Genomic DNA, 23456 nt, shown 5'->3' with positions numbered 1-23456 from the left:
ACACAGCCCCCAGGAATCCCTTGCACTACATACCCCATGATGCCCTCTGAAGCTAGGGCTCAGATAGCTGTTGTAAATATATGGACCATATATATATTTTTATATATGCACATTTATGTGTGTGTGTGTGTGTAATTTACTTGGGATAAAAGTTTATTGCTCCAAGACATTAGACAATAGAGCAGTTGTTCTGTGCTAAGGTCAAGCTGTATGTGTGTAAATATATTTGTGTTTGTGTATGTCTGTATATATATATATATCCACAAATAGTTTGAAATTTTAAAGATATATGTGTGTGTTTCATTCCTCTTTGTGCAATCAACATCCTCTGTCTCCTCTCCATCCTCACAAAAGATGTGTGACATGTCACCTTGTGCTTTAAGGCTAGGCCTTTGAAGCCTGTTGCCATTGTCCTTCCTTCAGATTCCGGCTGCATACTTGCATACCTTATAACAACTTTGATGTGATATGTCATAAGGTGTAAAAGAAAGTTGTGAGACTAATTCCTCAATTGAGGTGACAAAGTCCATAATGCATAATCCCCAAGACTCCTGAAACAAACATATTAATTGAACAGAGACATCCAAAACTTACAAAGCAGGCATTATAGGTTAAAACCATTTTAAAATCTATCTATCTATCTATCTATCTATCATCTATCTATCCATCCTTACTAACACACAGCTTAAACTAAGCACAAATCAACCAATCTATTTTCAAATGTCTTGCAACAATAAGAATTTACTAAAAATGAGTTACAAAGACAAATGTGCATATCTAAAAATAACCATTCCAACTAATATAACTATATACATATCTATATTCTACTGCTTCAATATACATTTAGCAAAGTGACTAAGTTTTACCTGCAACATATGGGGGGTTTAACCTTAAGAAGTAAACATGTTGCAGGTAAAAATTGGCTCCTTTGCTAAATGTATATTAAAGCAGTAGAATTCTTAATAAATCACAAAATTCAGTGTAGGACTGGCCAGAAGGGATGACTTTGACATAGTTGGCAAGCTTGAAGTATATTGCAATATATGGACAAACAATCCCTGTTTTGCTTAAAGGGTAGGGCATTTCTTAGTAGCTTAATGCACAGAATGCCTTAATGTCCTTTATATATTGATAATGGGTGAGTGCAGAGGATCTTTTCTAGTTTTATATATATATATATATATATATATATATATATATATATATATATATATATATATCCACAAATAGTTTGAAATTTTAAAGATATATGTGTGTGTTTCATTCCTCTTTGTGCAATCAACATCCTCTGTCTCCTCTCCATCTTCACTAAAGATGTGTGACATGTCACCTTGTACTTGAAGGCTAGGCCTTTGAAGCCTGTTGCCATTGTCCTTCCTTCAGACTTCGGCTGCATACTTGCATACCTTATAACAACTTTATCTGACAATGTTCTAAACTGTATTGCCAATAAGTTACAATTGTTGGAGGTTTACTATCAAATCTTAATTTTTAAGTTTTTGCTTAAAAAAAGTAGTTGTACGAATGTATTTAGCTTATAAATGTTCATATATTAGGCTGTGTGTATATTTATGTGTATAGATTTCAAGTATGCAGGGGGAGCCCTTAGATGGGCCAGACATTTTTGGTAATTTAAACAATGGCATATGGGCCATACACACAGAATGCTAAACTCTGAAATGTGCCCCCATCAAAAAGTTTCTGGGTGACCCCCGGGCAACGGTAGCATATAGACTGCACACCTGGAAGTCTGAAATAGACATCTCTCTGTGTGGTTTACTTTTTGAAATCTGCAACTGCTCGTTGCTTTCATACCAATAGATTTCAGAAGTCATTCTGTGTCCAATCTACAATATCTATGTGGATATTGGGGTAAAGGTTTATTGTTACAAGACATTAAACAAATGTGCAGTTGTTCTGTGCTAAGGTCAAGCTGTATGTGTGTAAATATATTTGTGTTTGTGTATGTCTGTAGGTATATATATATATATATATATATATATATATATATACATAAGTTTTAGCTTGGTAAATGCTTTTTCCAGTAATAAAAACAGGCCAAAAATGTAGTTTTTGTTCCAAATCATTTGATTTGCAAAATGAGGAATGAAACACACACACATATCTTTGAAATTTCAAACTATTTGTGGATATATATATATATATATATATATATATATATCCACAAATAGTTTGAAATTTTAAAGATATATGTGTGTGTGTGTGTGTGTTTCATTCCTCTTTTTGCAAGTCAAATGATTTGGAACAAAAACTACATTTTTGGTCTGTTTTTATTATTGGAAAAAGCATTTACCAAGCTAAAACTTAGAAAGTTCAGATTTGATAGTAAACCCCCAATCAATTCTAACTTCTTTGCATGAAAGCTCTAATACAGTTGGTACCACTGTCAGATAAGATTGTTGTAAGGTATGCAGCCTAATCCCCTAGACTCCCATGCCAGAGAGATTAAGTTTTTGACAACTTGACTTAATCCCCCTGGTACCTACATACTGATCAGCAACAGGTGTGAAAGAATGTTAAGCTGTAGCAGAAACTGTAACACCTGTAACTGTAATCCCTATAAAGAATGAAGTTTGATTAATACACAAAAATCTAGCCAGGTATTGTCTCCATGTCTTGATTTCTATTGGTTGCTATACTTGTTGGCTGGTATAAATATTCCCTCCTGCTCTCATTTGAACCATACCTCATTTTGTGAATCATTGAAGTAACAAGCTCCTGTAGCTTGCCTTCCTTTTGTGAATCACAGAAACCGTTACTTCATTTTTGGCTTTTTAATTTTATTTGAAAATGGATTCTAAGAAGACACCTAACCGCTATCATCTTGCCTGCAAGTTTTGCCTGAAGCTTACAGGCAAATTGCCTTTTCATCTGAGGAGAGCCTGCATGAAACATGCAGATAACCAAGAAATTGAATTTGTGATGCAAGAAGCAAGAGGAAAGATGAGAGCAATCCTGGAAGGGCTAAGTATTGTTAATTATGAAGACCTGGACTATGAGGATTCTGATCCTAAACAATTTTTTGTCCAGTTCCTGGAGAAAAATGGCTGCTATATTAGAGGGAAGCAAGAGTCAGCAAGGTATGTATTGCTCCTGTCTGGCTGTGTCTAGACATGTATGTCCATATGTCTTTAATATTATTGTTTGTTTTTATTTCTTCTTAACAATCAATCTTTTGTTGCATTACAGCTGTGCCATGAAAGAGAGCATCCGTCCATCAAATATGGACAGAAACAAGGTGAACGTCAATTGGCCAGCAGATGAAGTAGTGGAGACACAGGCCCCTTGTAAAGGTCTGGACCTGTAAGTATACTCGGCATATGTTCTTTTAAGATTCACCTGTCTACATTGTAATTTGCACATTGTTATTCATTGTTTCTGAAATGTTGTTGATGTTTATCAATATTGCCCTGTCAGGTCACATAAGATGATAAGCCCCAGCCCCTTGAATGCTGAAAATGGGCAGAAACAGCAACCTACACTTCAGTCACTTCAGGAGAGCATTGACTTCCTAATGTCACAATTGGCCAAAATGCATGAGAAGGTAAACTCCAGACCCTTGAATGCTGAAGCAGTGCAGAAACAGCGACCTGTTGTACAACAGGGCCTGTAAGTATACTTGCCATATGTGCATCTAATATTCACCTCTACTTTGTAATATGTGTGCATGGTTTTTTTTTTGTGTTTCAATCTTTTCTGAACTTTAGTTGATATTTATTATTTTAGACCCATCGAGTCAGATGAGGAGGACTTTGTAAGCCCTGTGAATGAACAAGAGGTGGAGATGCAGGGACCTGAGCTTGACCTGTAAGTATAAGTGTCATATGTACATCTAATCTACACCTGTACAGATACTAATATTAACCTCTACTTTGTAATATGCGTGCATGTTTTTTTTTTTGTGTTTCAATCCTTTCTGAACTTTAGTTGATCTTTATTATTTTAGCCCCATCGAGTCAGATGAGGAGAACTTCGTAAGCCCTGTGAATGAACAAGAGGTGGAGATGCAGGGACCTGAGCTTGACCTGTAAGTATAAGTGTCATATGTACATCTAATCTACACCTGTCTACATAGCAGTATGTGTTTCAACTTTTTTCAATCTGAACATTTTGTTGATTTTTTATTAATACAGTCCTGTTGAGTCAGAGGAGACCAATGCAGACCCCTTGACTGATGACAACGATGATGATGATTATGATGATGACGGCAAGGAATATGAAGAGATGGAGACACACAATCTTGTTGGAGGGCTTGAACAGTAAGTTAACAAGCGTATTTTAAAGGGAAAAGTAACATTAAAAAATTTTTAACTAAATTTTTTAACTAAAAAAATCTATTCTACCCTCCCCCAATAATTGCCCTATCCTGAAAACCATTTGTTATTTTGAATGCTTTAGAAGAAAATACCTGTTAAACTTGGCTTCCGGTCATTTGACACCGGTCCATGTTGTAATAAGTACAGATTTTCAATCATTTCTAAATATATTTTTCTTTGGACTAGGAGCGAGACCAATTCAAATTACGTTCTGCTTAGAAGAAGAATGATGGCTGCAGGCATGTATAGAAAACACTCTCTTGAATGTGGTGTTCTTGCTCGCTTCCGAAAATATCTGCAGCAAGAATTACAAGTAAGAAGATGGTCACAAGAGGTAAGAGTCACACCTGTCTATGTAAACATTTGTTGTTTACCTTTGTTATTTTGCTGTTCACATTTCCTCATAATGATATTTATTCCTGTGTATCATTTTAGGTGGCAAATGTGGCCAGGTTTTTGTATTTTGTGGACCCCTCCAAGGCATCCTTAAGCTTCCTGACCGACACACAGAAGACGTTGGACTTTTTTACGGCACTTGAGAATTTGGGGAACGCTCATGCCACAATGTTTTCGTACCTGAAACATATCAAGAGGTTTGTGAGATCTCAAACAGATACTTTGTCCAGCGGATCCCATCAAAGTGAAGAACTTGTCGGAAAATGCAAACGCTATCTCGACATGACCTCGCCTCTGCAGCGAAGGCTGAGCAAGGGAATTTCGGCCAGCGTTGTGGGGAAAAAGTAAGTATGCTTTAGTACCTGTGCATTTATTTTGGCTTTTTGTGTGTGTAGGTTTGGTGTGTAACATTTACTACCCCTATTCACAGGTTTGACTATCTGACATCTGCAAAAAAGGACCCCTCAGAGTGTCAACGGATCCTCATAGTGGCCAGACCAACATTTGAGCAGATAATAAAGAAGGCCAAGATGGGTGGACGTCTTTTGGAGAAGGAAAAGTCTTATGTCGTCTATTACTTGGAGGCACTGATTGTCTTAAAATACCTCCAGCGACCAGGGGTTGTGCAAAATATGACTGTGAGTATACATGATACATTTTTTCACTGCCATGCTTTTTATGTTCCGCTGACATGATATGAACGTGAACTTTTTGATATTTTACCGATCCTTGTGTCTTTTTTGCTTATAGGTGGAAGAATGGTGCAAGAGGATACCATCTGATTGCAAAACCCGTATGGTCATTGGTGTAAAAAGGCATAAGACATCCACTCAGCAAGTCGCCTCTATACTGCTAGAAGAAGAAGAAGAAGAGGTATATGTCTGAAACAAACAAACATTGCATATTGTGATAGACTTTTTGCATAGCATTTTTTTTAACTTGACTTTCTTTTCTGTCATTTTAGTGGTTTGATGTTTTTTATAAAAAAATACGGCCATCATTTATCAGGAGTGGGAAATGCCCACAGACATTTTTCATATCGTCAACAGGGGAACCAATTCACAGTGTGACGAATGACATCGCCCGGCTTCATCATAAGTAAGTATAGATTGTCGCATACAAATACAAGTATTTGTTAGTTCTTCTCAGAAACTATAGCTATCGTGTGATTACTGGCATAGGCTTACGTTCTAGCCCCGTTTAGTACTGGTTTCAACGTTCACATTTCTGAACATACATTTTTTCCCTTAGGTTTAAATTGCGCCCTGTCACAAGTCAAGAGGCTAGAAGGACAATGGAGACATACATGGTCTCCCACTTTCAAACTGATGCTCAGAGGAACATGTTTGCCAGGTTGCTTGGCCATTCAAATGTGACTGCCGGAAGGATATATGGCGAGAAGACCGTTGACAATATGGTAGAAGCGGCAGAAATGATGAAGAGGGCGATGCATGAATCCCAGCCATCAACATCAAGGTAATTTAATAGAGCATTTACATGGCTTTGCATATGCAATTTTTTTTTTTTTAAGTACAGATAAATTATGATTTATACAGAAAGCAGGGAATAACCACTCGTTTCTTTTTAATTATTCATTTAACAGGTGTCAAGAGGTGCCACAGAAGCCCCTGCAAGAAGAAACACCAGAAGTCTCCCGTGGGTTGAGGGAGGAAGCCTTTGAAAAATTTAAAAAGTGCCACCCACTTACTATTGATGCCACGCCTCCTTGCTTAAAGGCAGCACTAGGCTTTTCCCGTGAGTACGGCCAGTACGTTTATGACCGTTGGAGAAAACAGCAAAATAAGATGAGAGTGGATTATGTTGCTGGTAAGTCTTCCTAAATTGTTGAATGTTCAATCACTGAATGTATCCGTTTGTATACGTTACCAAGTGAATATCTAATAATTCTTTCTTCTCTACCCATCCATTCTAGGACTTCTCAAATATGAGAATCCACATGAAGAAAGAGATGTATCCAAGGCACTGGATGGAAGACCAACTTGCCACCGATAAGGGATATTTTGGAAACCTGTAACCCTCGGTAATAGTGAATCAGGTTTTTGAACACGTTCCAAGTGGAATGGGCATGAATTCAACTTGAAAAAAGATAAGTACACTTATTTACTTCCCTCCCCGACACCTTGTCTCTCACGCACTCACTCTGCCTCTCTGAGTTATATTTGTTATCAAATTTATAACATATGTTTTATTTTTTAGGTCTAAAAAGAAGCACAACTTGGATATCAGAATGGCCATAAATTCATCCAGAATAAGATAAGTACACCTATTTTATACTTATTTTCTGACATTACTATTTAGCATTTTTTCTCTTTTTCTCCGCCCTTCTTTTTTTTCTAATGAACAATACATCGACACAGTTTAGATAATTGACTGTGACCATTCTGATATCTATATTATTTTTAGGCTTTAAAAAATAAGCAGAGTCATCACTGGAGTTTTTAGAGAGAATGGTGAAATACTTTGGCTTCTGAAGCATTCCTCATGTGAGATGCAGATGAGAAACCAGCACCTGAAACCATCAAAGAGTCTGAAGAGATTGTCAGTCTACTGGATATGCCACATGAGGGAAACCATGAAATACTTTGGACTTTTTTTTTTTTGAGGGGGGGGAGTTTTTAGAGAAAATTGTGAAATACTTTGTCTTCTGAAGCATTCCTCATGAGAGATGCAGATGAGACACCAGCACCTGAAACCATCAAAAGAGTCTGAAGAGATTGTCAGCCAACTGGATCTGCCACATGAAGGAAACCATGAAATACTTTGGACATTTTTTTAAGGGGGTGGTGTTATTTAATTTTTCCTTCAGAGTGTTAATAAATGTTCCTTTACTTATAAACCTCTTGTGTATTCTCATTGAGTGCCCTGGAAATGCTAGGCCCTGCTGAAGTCCCCATGCTTACCTGTTTCGGGGGGGGGGTGTGGCTGGCAAAACCTTAACAATAGCTTGTGGCTACCTCATTAGCAATTGAAGGACACAGCCCCCAGGAATCCCTTGCACTACATACCCCATGATGCCCTCTGAAGCTAGGGCTCAGATAGCTGTTGTAAATATATGGACCATATATATATTTTTATATATGCACATTTATGTGTGTGTGTGTGTGTGTGTAATTTACTTGGGATAAAAGTTTATTGCTCGAAGACATTAGACAATAGAGCAGTTGTTCTGTGCTAAGGTCAAGCTGTATGTGTGTAAATATATTTGTGTTTGTGTATGTCTGTATATATATATATATCCACAAATAGTTTGAAATTTTAAAGATATATGTGTGTGTTTCATTCCTCTTTGTGCAATCAACATCCTCTGTCTCCTCTCCATCCTCACAAAAGATGTGTGACATGTCACCTTGTGCTTTAAGGCTAGGCCTTTGAAGCCTGTTGCCATTGTCCTTCCTTCAGATTCCGGCTGCATACTTGCATACCTTATAACAACTTTGATGTGATATGTCATAAGGTGTAAAGAAAGTTGTGAGACTAATTCCTCAATTGAGGTGACAAAGTCCATAATGCATAATCCCCAAGACTCCTGAAACAAACATATTAATTGAACAGAGACATCCAAAACTTACAAAGCAGGCATTATAGGTTAAAACCATTTTAAAATCTATCTATCTATCTATCTATCTATCTATCTATCTATCATCTATCTATCCATCCTTACTAACACACAGCTTAAACTAAGCACAAATCAACCAATCTATTTTCAAATGTCTTGCAACAATAAGAATTTACTAAAATGAGTTACAAAGACAAATGTGCATATCTAAAATAACCATTCCAACTAATATAACTATATACATATCTATATTCTACTGCTTCAATATACATTTAGCAAAGTGACTAAGTTTTACCTGCAACATATGGGGGGTTTAACCTTAAGAAGTAAACATGTTGCAGGTAAAAATTGGCTCCTTTGCTAAATGTATATTAAAGCAGTAGAATTCTTAATAAATCACAAAATTCAGTGTAGGACTGGCCAGAAGGGATGACTTTGACATAGTTGGCAAGCTTGAAGTATATTGCAATATATGGACAAACAATCCCTGTTTTGCTTTAAAGGGTAGGGCATTTCTTAGTAGCTTAATGCACAGAATGCCTTAATGTCCTTTATATATTGATAATGGGTGAGTGCAGAGGATCTTTTCTAGTTTTATATAATATATATATATATATATATATCCACAAATAGTTTGAAATTTTAAAGATATATGTGTGTGTTTCATTCCTCTTTGTGCAATCAACATCCTCTGTCTCCTCTCCATCTTCACTAAAGATGTGTGACATGTCACCTTGTACTTGAAGGCTAGGCCTTTGAAGCCTGTTGCCATTGTCCTTCCTTCAGACTTCGGCTGCATACTTGCATACCTTATAACAACTTTATCTGACAATGTTCTAAACTGTATTGCCAATAAGTTACAATTGTTGGAGGTTTACTATCAAATCTTAATTTTTAAGTTTTTGCTTAAAAAAAGTAGTTTGTACGAATGTATTTAGCTTATAAATGTTCATATATTAGGCTGTGTGTATATTTATGTGTATAGATTTCAAGTATGCAGGGGGAGCCCTTAGATGGGCCAGACATTTTTGGTAATTTAAACAATGGCATATGGGCCATACACACAGAATGCTAAACTCTGAAATGTGCCCCCATCAAAAAGTTTCTGGGTGACCCCCGGGCAACGGTAGCATATAGACTGCACACCTGGAAGTCTGAAATAGACATCTCTCTGTGTGGTTTACTTTTTGAAATCTGCAACTGCTCGTTGCTTTCATACCAATAGATTTCAGAAGTCATTCTGTGTCCAATCTACAATATCTATGTGGATATTGGGGTAAAGGTTTATTGTTACAAGACATTAAACAAATGTGCAGTTGTTCTGTGCTAAGGTCAAGCTGTATGTGTGTAAATATATTTGTGTTTGTGTATGTCTGTAGGTATATATATATATATATATATATTATATATATATATATATATATACATAAGTTTAGCTTGGTAAATGCTTTTTCCAGTAATAAAAACAGGCCAAAAATGTAGTTTTTGTTCCAAATCATTTGATTTGCAAAATGAGGAATGAAACACACACACATATCTTTGAAATTTCAACTATTTGTGGATATATATATATATATATATATATATATATATTATCCACAATAGTTTGAAATTTTAAGATATATGTGTGTGTGTGTGTGTGTGTTTCATTCCTCTTTGTTGCCAAGTCAAATGATTTGGAACAAAAACTACATTTTTGGTCTGTTTTTATTATTGGAAAAGCATTTACCAAGCTAAACTTAGAAAGTTCAGATTTGAAGTAAACCCCCAACTCAATTCTAACTTCTTTGGCCATGAAAGCTTCTAATACAGTTGGTCCACTGTCAGATAAGATTGTTGTAAGGTATGCAGGCCTAATCCCCTAGACTCCCCATGCCAGAGAGATTAATTTTTTGACAACTTGACTTAATCCCCTGGTACCTACATACTGATCAGCAAAGGTGTGAAGAATGTTAAGCTGTAGCAGAAACTGTAACACCTGTAACTGTAATCCCTATAAAGAATGAAGTTTGATTAATACACAAAAATCTAGCCAGGTATTGTCTCCATGTCTTGATTTCTATTGGTTGCTATACTTGTTGGCTGGGTATAAATATTCCCTCCTGCTCTCATTTGAACCATACCTCATTTTGTGAATCATTGAAGTAACAAGCTCCTGTAGCTTGCCTTCCTTTTGTGAATCACAGAAACCGTTACTTCATTTTTGGCTTTTTAATTTTATTTGAAAAATGGATTCTAAGAAGAACACCTAACCGCTATCATCTTGCCTGCAAGTTTTGCCTGAAGCTTACAGGCAAATTGCCTTTTCATCTGAGGAGAGCCTGCATGAAACATGCAGATAACCAAGAAATTGAATTTGTTGATGCAAGAAGCAAGAGGAAAGATGAGAGCAATCCTGGAAAGGGCTAAAGTATTGTTAATTATGAAGACCTGGACTATGAGGATTCTGATCCTAAACAATTTTTTGTCCAGTTCCTGGAGAAAAATGGCTGCTATATTAGAGGGAAGCAAGAGTCAGCAAGGTATGTATTGCTCCTGTCTGGCTGTGTCTAGACATGTATGTCGCATATGTTCTTTAATATTATTGTTTTGTTTTTATTTCTTCTTAACAATCAATCTTTTGTTGGCATTACAGCTGTGCCATGAAAGAGAGCATCCGTCCATCAAAATATGGACAGAAACAAGGTGAACGTCAATTGGCCAGCAGATGAAGTAGTGGAGACACAGGCCCCTTTGTAAAGGTCTGGACCTGTAAGTATACTCGGCATATGTTCTTTTAAGATTCACCTGTCTAACATTGTAATTTGCACATTGTTATTCATTGTTTCTGAAATGTTGTTGATGTTTATCAATATTGCCCTGTCAGGTCAGCATAAGATGATAAGCCCAGCCCCTTGAATGCTGAAAATGGCAGAACAGCAACCTACACTTCAGTCACTTCAGGAGAGCATTGACTTCCTAATGTCACAATTGGCCAAATGCATGAGAAGGTAAACTCCAGACCCCTTGAATGCTGAAGCAGTGCAGAAACAGCGACCTGTTGTACAACAGGCCTGTAAGTATACTTGCCATATGTGCATCTAATATTCACCTCTACTTTGTAATATGTGTGCATTGGTTTTTTTTTTTGTGTTTCAATCTTTTCCTGAACTTTAGTTGATATTTATTATTTTAGACCCATCGAGTCAGATGAGGAGGACTTTGTAAGCCCTGTGAATGAACAAGAGGTGGAGATGCAGGGACCTGAGCTTGACCTGTAAGTATAGTGTCATATGTACATCTAATCTACACCTGTACAGATACTAATATTAACCTCTACTTTGTAATATGCGTGCATGTTTTTTTTTTTTGGTGTTTCAATCCTTTCTGAACTTTAGTTGATCTTTATTATTTTAGGCCCCATCGAGTCAGATGAGGAGAACTTCGTAAGCCCTGTGAATGAACAAGAGGTGGAGATGCAGGGACCTGAGCTTGACCTGTAAGTATAAGTGTCATATGTACATCTAATCTACACCTGTCTACATAGCAGTATGTGTTTCAACTTTTTTCAATCTGAACATTTGTTGATTTTTTATTAATACAGTCCGTTTGAGTCAGAGGAGACCAATGCAGAAGACCCCTTGACTGATGACAACGATGATGATGATTATGATGATGACGGCAAGGAATATGAAGAGATGGAGACACACAATCTTGTTTGGAGGGCTTGAACAGTAAGTTAACAAGCGTATTTTTAAAGGGAAAAGTAACATTAAAAATTTTTAACTAAATTTTTTTAACTAATCTATTCTACCCTCCCCAATAATTGCCCTATCCTGAAAACCATTTGTTATTTTGAATGCTTTAGAAGAAAATACCTGTTAAACTTGGCTTCCGGTCAATTTGACACCGGTCCATGTTGTAATAAGTACAGATTTTCAATCATTTCTAAATATATTTTTCTTTGACTAGGAGCGAGACCAATTCAAATTACGTTCTGCTTAGAAGAAGAATTGATGGCTGCAGGCATGTATAGAAACACTCTCTTGAATGTGGTGTTCTTGCTCGTTCCGAAAATATCTGCAGCAAGAATTACAAGTAAGAAGATGGTCACAAGAGGTAAGAGTCCACACCTGTCTATGTAAACATTTGTTGTTTACCTTTGTTATTTTGCTGTTCACATTTCTCATAATGATATTTATTCCTGTGTATCATTTTAGGTGGCAAATGGTGGCCAGGTTTTTGTATTTTTGTGGACCCCTCCAAGGCATCCTTAAGTGAACAACATATTTAATTGAAACAGAGACATCCAAAACTTACAAAGCAGGCATTATAGGTTAAAACCATTTTAAAATCTATCTATCTATCTCTATCTATCTATCTATCTATCTATCTATCTATCTATCAGTCTATCTATCCATCCTTACTAACACACAGCTTAAACGTAAGCACAAATCAACCAAATCTATTTTCAAATGTCTTGCAACAATAAGAATTTACTAAAAATGAGTTACAAAAGACAAATGTTGCATATCTAAAAAATAACCATTCAACTAATATAAACTATATACATATCTATATTCTACTGCTTCATATAACATTTAGCAAAGTGGACTAATTTTACCTGCAACATATGGGGGGTTTAACCTTAAGAAGTAAACATGTTGCAGGTAAAATTGGCTCCTTTGCTAAATGTATATTAAAGCAGTAGAATTCTTAATAAATCACAAAATTTCAGTGTAGGACTGGCCAGAAGGGATGACTTTGACATATTGGCAAGCTTGAAGTATATTGCAATATATGGACAAACAATCCCTGTTTTGCTTAAAGGGTAGGGCATTTCTTAGTAGCTTAATGCCCACAGAATGCCTTAATGTCTTTATATATTGATAATGGTGTAGTGCAGAGGATCTTTTCTAGCTTAATAGTTTTATATATATATATATATATCCACAAAATAGTTTGAAATTTTAAAGATATATGTGTGTGTTTCATTCCTCTTTGTGCAATCAACATCCTCTGTCTCCTCTCCATCCACTAAGATGTGTGACATGTCACCTTGTACTTGAAGGCTAGGCCTTTGAAGCCTGTTGCCATTGTCCTTCCTTCAGACTTCGGCTGCATACTTGCATACCTTTATAAACAACTTTATCTGACAATTCTAAACTGTATTGCCAATAAGTTACAATTGTTGGAGGTTTACTATCAAATCTTAATTTTAAGTTTTTGCTTTAAAAAAAGTAGTTGTACGAATGTATTTAGCTTATAAATGTTCATATATTACGGCTGGGTGTATATTTATGTGTATAGATTTCAAGTATGCAGGGGGAGCCCTTAGATTGGGCCAGACATTTTTGGTAATTTAAACCAATGGCATATGGGCCATACACACAGAATGCTTAACTCTGAAATGTGCCCCCATCAAAAAGTTTCTGGGTGACCCCCGGGCAACGGTAGCATATAGACTGCACACCTGAAGTCTGAAATAGACACTCTCTGTTGTGGTTTACTTTTTGAAATCTGCAACTGCTCGTTGCTTTCATACAATAGATTTCAGATAGTCATTCTGTTGTCCAATCTACAATATCTAGTGATATTGGGGTAAAGGTTTATCTGTTACAAGACATTAAACCAAATGTGCAGTTGTTCTGTGCATAAGGTCAAGCTGTATGAGTGTAAATATATTTGTGTTTGTGTTATGTCTGTAGGTATATATATATATATAATATATACATAAGTATTTAGCTTGGTAAATGCTTTTTCCAGTAATAAAAAACAGGGCCAAAAATTGTAGTTTTTGTTCCAAATCATTTGATTTGCAAAATTGAGGGAATGAAAACACACACACATATCTTTCGAAATTTTCAAACTATTTGTGGAATATTATATATATATATATATATATATATATATATCCACAAATAGTTTGGAAAATTTTAAAGATTATGATGTTGTGTTGTGTGTGTGTTTCATTCCTCTTTTTGCAAGTCAAATGCATTTGGAACAAAAACTACATTTTGGTCTGTTTTTATTATTGGAAAAAAGCATTTACCAAGGCTAAAATAGAAAGTTCGAGAAGTGTGACGAATGACATCGCCCGGCTTCATCATAAGTAAGTATAGATTGTCGCATACAAATACAAGTATTTGTTAGTTCTTCTCAGAAACTATAGCTATCGTGTGATTACTGGCATAGGCTTACGTTCTAGCCCCGTTTAGTACTGGTTTCAACGTTCACATTTCTGAACATACATTTTTTCCCTTAGGTTTAAATTGCGCCCTGTCACAAGTCAAGAGGCTAGAAGGACAATGGAGACATACATGGTCTCCCACTTTCAAACTGATGCTCAGAGGAACATGTTTGCCAGGTTGCTTGCCATTCAAATGTGACTGCCGGAAGGATATATGGCGAGAAGACCGTTGACAATATGGTAGAAGCGGCAGAAATGATGAAGAGGGCGATGCATGAATCCCAGCCATCAACATCAAGGTAATTTAATAGAGCATTTACATGGCTTTGCATATGCAATTTTTTTTTTTTAAGTACAGATAAATTATGATTTATACAGAAAGCAGGGAATAACCACTCGTTTCTTTTTAATTATTCATTTAACAGGTGTCAAGAGGTGCCACAGAAGCCCCTGCAAGAAGAAACACCAGAAGTCTCCCGTGGGTTGAGGGAGGAAGCCTTTGAAAAATTTAAAAAGTGCCACCCACTTACTATTGATGCCACGCCTCCTTGCTTAAAGGCAGCACTAGGCTTTTCCCGTGAGTACGGCCAGTACGTTTATGACCGTTGGAGAAAACAGCAAAATAAGATGAGAGTGGATTATGTTGCTGGTAAGTCTTCCTAAATTGTTGAATGTTCAATCACTGAATGTATCCGTTTGTATACGTTACCAAGTGAATATCTAATAATTCTTCTTCTCTACCCATCCATTCTAGGACTTCTCAAATATGAGAATCCACATGAAGAAAGAGATGTATCCAAGGCACTGGATGGAAGACCAACTTGCCACCGATAAGGGATATTTTGGAAACCTGTAACCCTCGGTAATAGTGAATCAGGTTTCTGAACACGTTCCAAGTGGAATGGGCATGAATTCAACTTGAAAAAAGATAAGTACACTTATTTACTTCCCTCCCCGACACCTTGTCTCTCACGCACTCACTCTGCCTCTCTGAGTTATATTTGTTATCAAATTTATAACATATGTTTTATTTTTTAGGTCTAAAAGAAGCACAACTTGGATATCAGAATGGCCATAAATTCATCCAGAATAAGATAAGTACACCTATTTTATACTTATTTTCTGACATTACTATTTAGCATTTTTTCTCTTTTTCTCCGCCCTTCTTTTTTTTTCTAATGAACAATACATCGACACAGTTTAGATAATTGACTGTGACCATTCTGATATCTATATTATTTTAGGCTTTTAAAAAATAAGCAGAGTCATCACTGGAGTTTTTAGAGAGAATGGTGAAATACTTTGGCTTCTGAAGCATTCCTCATGTGAGATGCAGATGAGAAACCAGCACCTGAAACCATCAAAAGAGTCTGAAGAGATTGTCAGTCTACTGGATATGCCACATGAGGGAAACCATGAAATACTTTGGACTTTTTTTTTTTTGAGGGGGGGGGAGTTTTTAGAGAAAATTGTGAAATACTTTGTCTTCTGAAGCATTCCTCATGAGAGATGCAGATGAGACACCAGCACCTGAAACCATCAAAAGAGTCTGAAGAGATTGTCAGCCAACTGGATCTGCCACATGAAGGAAACCATGAAATACTTTGGACATTTTTTTAAGGGGGTGGTGTTATTTAATTTTTCCTTCAGAGTGTTAATAAATGTTCCTTTACTTATAAACCTCTTGTGTATTCTCATTGAGTGCCCTGGAAATGCTAGGCCCTGCTGAAGTCCCCATGCTTACCTGTTTCGGGGGGGGGGTGGTGGCTGGCAAAACCTTAACAATAGCTTGTGGGCTACCTCATTAGCAATTGAAGGACACAGCCCCCAGGAATCCCTTGCACTTACTACCCATGATGCCCTCTGAAGCTAGGGCTCAGATAGCTGTTTGTAAATATATGGACCATATATATATTTTTATATATGCACATTTATGTGTGTTGTGTGTGTGTAATAATTTACTTTGGGATAAAAGTTTATTGCTCGAAGACATTAGACAATAGAGCAGTTGTTCTGTGCTAAGGTCAAGCTGTATGTGTGTAAATATATTTGTGTTTGTGTATGTCTTGTATATATATATATATCCACAAATAGTTTGAAATTTTAAAGATATATGTGTGTGTTTCATTCCTCTTTGTGCAATCAACATCCTCTGTCTCCTTCTCCATCCTCACAAAAGATTGTGTGACATGTCACCTTGTGCTTTAAGGCTAGGCCTTTGAAAGCCTGTTGCCATTGTCCTTCCTTCGATTCCGGTTGCATACTTGCATACCTTATAACAACTTTGATGTGATATGTCATAAGGTGTAAAAGAAAGTTGTGAGACTAATTCCTCAATTTGATGGTGACAAAAGTCCATAATGCATAATCCCCAAGACTCCTGAAACAAACATATTAATTGAACAGAGACATCCAAAACTTACAAAGCAGGCATTATAGGTTAAAACCATTTTAAAATCTATCTATCTATCTATCTATCTATCTATCTATCTATCTATCTATCTATCTATCATCTATCTATCCATCCTTACTAACACACAGCTTAAACTAAGCACAAATCAACCAATCTATTTTTCAAATGTCTTGCAACAATAAGAATTTACTAAAAATGAGTTACAAAGACAAATGTGCATATCTAAAAATAACCATTCCAACTAATATAACTATATACATATCTATATTCTACTGCTTCAATATACATTAGCAAAGTGACTAAGTTTTACCTGCAACCATATGGGGGCGTTTAACCTTAAGAAGTAAACATGTTGCAGGTAAAAATTGGCTCCTTTGCTAAATGTATATTAAAGCAGTAGAATTCTTAATAAATCACAAAATTCAGTGTAGGACTGGCCAGAAGGGATGACTTTGACATAGTTGGCAAGCTTGAAGTATATTGCAATATATGGACAAACAATCCCTGTTTTGCTTAAAGGGTAGGGCATTTCTTAGTAGCTTAATGCACAGAATGCCTTAATGTCCTTTATATATTGATAATGGGTGAGTGCAGAGGATCTTTTCTAGTTTATATATATATATATATATCCACAAATAGTTTGAAATTTTAAAGATATATGTGTGTGTTTCATTCCTCTTTGTGCAATCAACATCCTCTGTCTCCTCTCCATCTTCACTAAAGATGTGTGACATGTCACCTTGTACTTGAAGGCTAGGCCTTTTGAAGCCTGTTGCCATTGTCCTTCCTTCAGACTTCGGCTGCATACTTGCATACCTTTATAAACAACTTTATCTGACAATGTTCTAAACTGTTATTGCCAATAAGTTTACAATTGTTGGAGGTTTACTATTCAAATCTTAATTTTTAAGTTTTTGCTTTAAAAAAAGTAGTTGTACGAATGTATTTAGCTTATAAATGTTCATATATTAGGCTGTGTGTATATTTATGTGTATAGATTTCAAGTATGCAGGGGGAGCCCTTAGATTGGGCCAGACATTTTTGGTAATTTAAAACAATGGCATATGGGCCATACACACAGAATGCTAAACTCTGAAATGTGCCCCCATCAAAAGTTTCTGGGTGACCCCCGGGCAACGGTAGGATATAGACTGCACACCTGGAAGTCTGAAATAGACATCTCTCTGTGTGGTTTACTTTTTGAAATCTGCAACTGCTCGTTGCTTTCATACAATAGATTTCAGAAGTCATTCTGTGTCCAATCTACAATATCTATGTGGATATTGGGGTAAAGGTTTATTGTTACAAGACATTAAACCAAATGTGCAGTTGTCTGTGCTAAGGTCAAGCTGTATGTGTGTAAATATATTTGTGTTTGTGTATGTCTGTAGGTTATATTATATATTATATATATATACATAAGTTTTAGCTTGGTAAATGCTTTTTCCAGTAATAAAAAACAGGGCCAAAAATGTAGTTTTTGTTCCAAATCATTTGATTTGCCAAAATGAGGGAATGAAACACACACACATATCTTTTGAAATTTTCAAACTATTTGTGGATTATATATATTATATATTATATATATATTATATCCACAAATAGTTGAAATTTTAAAGATATATGTGTGTGGTTGTGTGTGTGTTTCATTCCTCGTTTTTGCAAGTCAAATGATTTGGAACAAAAACTACATTTTTGGTCTGTTTTTATTATTGGAAAAAGCATTTTACCAAGCTAAAACTTAGAAAGTTCAGATTTGATAGTAAACCCCCAATCAATTCTACTTCTTTGCATGAAAGCTCTAATACAGTTGGTACCACTGTCAGATAAGATTGTTGTAAGGTATGCAGCCTAATCCCCTAGACTCCCATGCCAGAGAGATTAAGTTTTTGACAACTTGACTTAATCCCCCTGGTACCTACATACTGATCAGCAACAGGTGTGAAAGAATGTTTAAACTGTAGCAGAAACTGTAACACCTGTAACTGTAATCCCTATAAAGAATGAAGTTTGATTAATACACAAAAATCTAGCCAGTATTGTCTCCATGTCTTGATTTCTATGGTTGCTATACTTGTTGGCTGGTATAAATATTCCCTCCTGCTCTCATTTGAACCATACCTCATTTTTGTGAATCATTGATAGTAACAAGCTCCTGTAGCTTGCCTTCCTTTTGTGAATCACAGAAACCGTTACTTCATTTTTGGCTTTTTAATTTTATTGAAAATGGATTCTAAGAAGACACCTAACCGCTATCATCTTGCCTGCAAGTTTTGCCTGAAGCTTACAGGGCAAATTGCCTTTTCATCTGAGCGAGAGCCTGCATGAAACATGCAGATAACCAAGAAATTGAATTTGTGATGCAAGAAGCAAGAGGAAAGATGAGAGCAATCCTGGAAGGGCTAAGTATTGTTAATTATGAAGACCTGGACTATGAGGATTCTGATCCTAAACAATTTTTTGTCCAGTTCCTGGAGAAAAATGGCTGCTATATTAGAGGGAAGCAAGAGTCAGCAAGGTATGTATTGCTCCTGTCTGGCTGTGTCTAGACATGTATGTCCATATGTCTTTAATATTATTGTTTGTTTTTATTTCTTCTTTAACAATCAATCTTTTGTTGCATTACAGCTGTGCCATGAAAGAGAGCATCCGTCCATCAAATATGGACAGAAACAAGGTGAACGTCAATTGGCCAGCAGATGAAGTAGTGAGACACAGGCCCCTTGTAAAGGTCTGGACCTGTAAGTATACTCGGCATATGTTCTTTTAAGATTCACCTGTCTAACATTGTAATTTGCACATTGTTATTCATTGTTTCTGAAATGTTGTTGATGTTTATCAATATTGCCCTGTCAGGTCACATAAGATGATAAGCCCCAGCCCCTTGAATGCTGAAAATGGGCAGAAACAGCAACCTACACTTCAGTCACTTCAGGAGAGCATTGACTTCCTAATGTCACAATTGGCCAAAATGCATGAGAAGGTAAACTCCAGACCCTTGAATGCTGAAGCAGTGCAGAAACAGCGACCTGTTGTACAACAGGGCCTGTAAGTATACTTGCCATATGTGCATCTAATATTCACCTCTACTTTGTAATATGTGTGCATGGTTTTTTTTTTGTGTTTCAATCTTTTCTGAACTTTAGTTGATATTTATTATTTTAGACCCATCGAGTCAGATGAGGAGGACTTTGTAAGCCCTGTGAATGAACAAGAGGTGGAGATGCAGGGACCTGAGCTTGACCTGTAAGTATAAGTGTCATATGTACATCTAATCTACACCTGTACAGATACTAATATTAACCTCTACTTTGTAATATGCGTGCATGTTTTTTTTTTTGTGTTTCAATCCTTTCTGAACTTTAGTTGATCTTTATTATTTTAGCCCCATCGAGTCAGATGAGGAGAACTTCGTAAGCCCTGTGAATGAACAAGAGGTGGAGATGCAGGGACCTGAGCTTGACCTGTAAGTATAAGTGTCATATGTACATCTAATCTACACCTGTCTACATAGCAGTATGTGTTTCAACTTTTTTCAATCTGAACATTTTGTTGATTTTTATTAATACAGTCCTGTTGAGTCAGAGGAGACCAATGCAGACCCCTTGACTGATGACAACGATGATGATGATTATGATGATGACGGCAAGGAATATGAAGAGATGGAGACACACAATCTTGTTGGAGGGCTTGAACAGTAAGTTAACAAGCGTATTTTAAAGGGAAAAGTAACATTAAAAAAATTTTAACTAAATTTTTTAACTAAAAAAATCTATTCTACCCTCCCCAATAATTGCCCTATCCTGAAAACCATTTGTTATTTTGAATGCTTTAGAAGAAATACCTGTTAAACTTGGCTTCCGGTCATTTGACACCGGTCCATGTTGTAATAAGTACAGATTTTCAATCATTTCTAAATATATTTTTCTTTGGACTAGGAGCGAGACCAATTCAAATTACGTTCTGCTTAGAAGAAGAATGATGGCTGCAGGCATGTATAGAAAACACTCTCTTGAATGTGGTGTTCTTGCTCGCTTCCGAAAATATCTGCAGCAAGAATTACAAGTAAGAAGATGGTCACAAGAGGTAAGAGTCACACCTGTCTATGTAAACATTTGTTGTTTACCTTTGTTATTTTGCTGTTCACATTTCCTCATAATGATATTTATTCCTGTGTATCATTTAGGTGGCAAATGTGGCCAGGTTTTTGTATTTTGTGGACCCCTCCAAGGCATCCTTAAGCTTCCTGACCGACACACAGAAGACGTTGGACTTTTTTACGGCACTTGAGAATTTGGGGAACGCTCATGCCACAATGTTTTCGTACCTGAAACATATCAAGAGGTTTGTGAGATCTCAAACAGATACTTTGTCCAGCGGATCCCATCAAAGTGAAGAACTTGTCGGAAAATGCAAACGCTATCTCGACATGACCTCGCCTCTGCAGCGAAGGCTGAGCAAGGGAATTTCGGCCAGCGTTGTGGGGAAAAAGTAAGTATGCTTTAGTACCTGTGCATTTATTTTGGCTTTTTGTGTGTGTAGGTTTGGTGTGTAACATTTACTACCCCTATTCACAGGTTTGACTATCTGACATCTGCAAAAAGGACCCCTCAGAGTGTCAACGGATCCTCATAGTGGCCAGACCAACATTTGAGCAGATAATAAAGAAGGCCAAGATGGGTGGACGTCTTTTGGAGAAGGAAAAGTCTTATGTCGTCTATTACTTGGAGGCACTGATTGTCTTAAAATACCTCCAGCGACCAGGGGTTGTGCAAAATATGACTGTGAGTATACATGATACATTTTTTCACTGCCATGCTTTTTATGTTCCGCTGACATGATATGAACGTGAACTTTTTGATATTTTACCGATCCTTGTGTCTTTTTTGCTTATAGGTGGAAGAATGGTGCAAGAGGATACCATCTGATTGCAAAAACCCGTATGGTCATTGGTGTAAAAAGGCATAAGACATCCACTCAGCAAGTCGCCTCTATACTGCTAGAAGAAGAAGAAGAAGAGGTATATGTCTGAAACAAACAAACATTGCATATTGTGATAGACTTTTTGCATAGCATTTTTTTTAACTTGACTTTCTTTTCTGTCATTTTAGTGGTTTGATGTTTTTTATAAAAAAATACGGCCATCATTTATCAGGAGTGGGAAATGCCCACAGACATTTTTCATATCGTCAACAGGGGAACCAATTCACAGTGTGACGAATGACATCGCCCGGCTTCATCATAAGTAAGTATAGATTGTCGCATACAAATACAAGTATTTGTTAGTTCTTCTCAGAAACTATAGCTATCGTGTGATTACTGGCATAGGCTTACGTTCTAGCCCCGTTTAGTACTGGTTTCAACGTTCACATTTCTGAACATACATTTTTCCCTTAGGTTTAAATTGCGCCCTGTCACAAGTCAAGAGGCTAGAAGGACAATGGAGACATACATGGTCTCCCACTTTCAAACTGATGCTCAGAGGAACATGTTTGCCAGGTTGCTTGGCCATTCAAATGTGACTGCCGGAAGGATATATGGCGAGAAGACCGTTGACAATATGGTAGAAGCGGCAGAAATGATGAAGAGGGCGATGCATGAATCCCAGCCATCAACATCAAGGTAATTTAATAGAGCATTTACATGGCTTTGCATATGCAATTTTTTTTTTTTTAAGTACAGATAAATTATGATTTATACAGAAAGCAGGGAATAACCACTCATTTCTTTTTAATTATTCATTTAACAGGTGTCAAGAGGTGCCACAGAAGCCCCTGCAAGAAGAAACACCAGAAGTCTCCCGTGGGTTGAGGGAGGAAGCCTTTGAAAATTTAAAAAGTGCCACCCACTTACTATTGATGCCACGCCTCCTTGCTTAAAGGCAGCACTAGGCTTTTCCCGTGAGTACGGCCAGTACGTTTATGACCGTTGGAGAAAACAGCAAAATAAGATGAGAGTGGATTATGTTGCTGGTAAGTCTTCCTAAATTGTTGAATGTTCAATCACTGAATGTATCCGTTTGTATACGTTACCAAGTGAATATCTAATAATTCTTTCTTCTCTACCCATCCATTCTAGGACTTCTCAAATATGAGAATCCACATGAAGAAAGAGATGTATCCAAGGCACTGGATGGAAGACCAACTTGCCACCGATAAGGGATATTTTGGAAACCTGTAACCCTCGGTAATAGTGAATCAGGTTTCTGAACACGTTCCAAGTGGAATGGGCATGAATTCAACTTGAAAAAAGATAAGTACACTTATTTACTTCCCTCCCCGACACCTTGTCTCTCACGCACTCACTCTGCCTCTCTGAGTTATATTTGTTATCAAATTTATAACATATGTTTTATTTTTAGGTCTAAAAAGAAGCACAACTTGGATATCAGAATGGCCATAAATTCATCCAGAATAAGATAAGTACACCTATTTTATACTTATTTTCTGACATTACTATTAAGCATTTTTTCTCTTTTTCTCCGCCCTTCTTTTTTTTTCTAATGAACAATACATCGACACAGTTTAGATAATTGACTGTGACCATTCTGATATCTATATTATT

General features: G+C 36.6%; 2 pseudogenes; both read left to right on the top strand.

Moving 5' to 3' along the window:
• The first annotated feature begins 2695 nt into the window (after positions 1 to 2695).
• On the top strand, positions 2696 to 7590 carry LOC105945171 (annotated as a pseudogene).
• Positions 7591 to 19212: 11622 nt separating this feature from the next.
• On the top strand, positions 19213 to 23247 carry LOC116412030 (annotated as a pseudogene).
• The last annotated feature ends 209 nt before the right edge of the window (positions 23248 to 23456 follow it).

The sequence above is a fragment of the Xenopus tropicalis genome, chromosome 7 (genome assembly GCF_000004195.4).
Source record: "Xenopus tropicalis strain Nigerian chromosome 7, UCB_Xtro_10.0, whole genome shotgun sequence".
NCBI classification, from domain to species: Eukaryota; Metazoa; Chordata; class Amphibia; order Anura; family Pipidae; genus Xenopus; species Xenopus tropicalis.
This window is presented reverse-complemented; position numbering and strand designations above follow the sequence as displayed.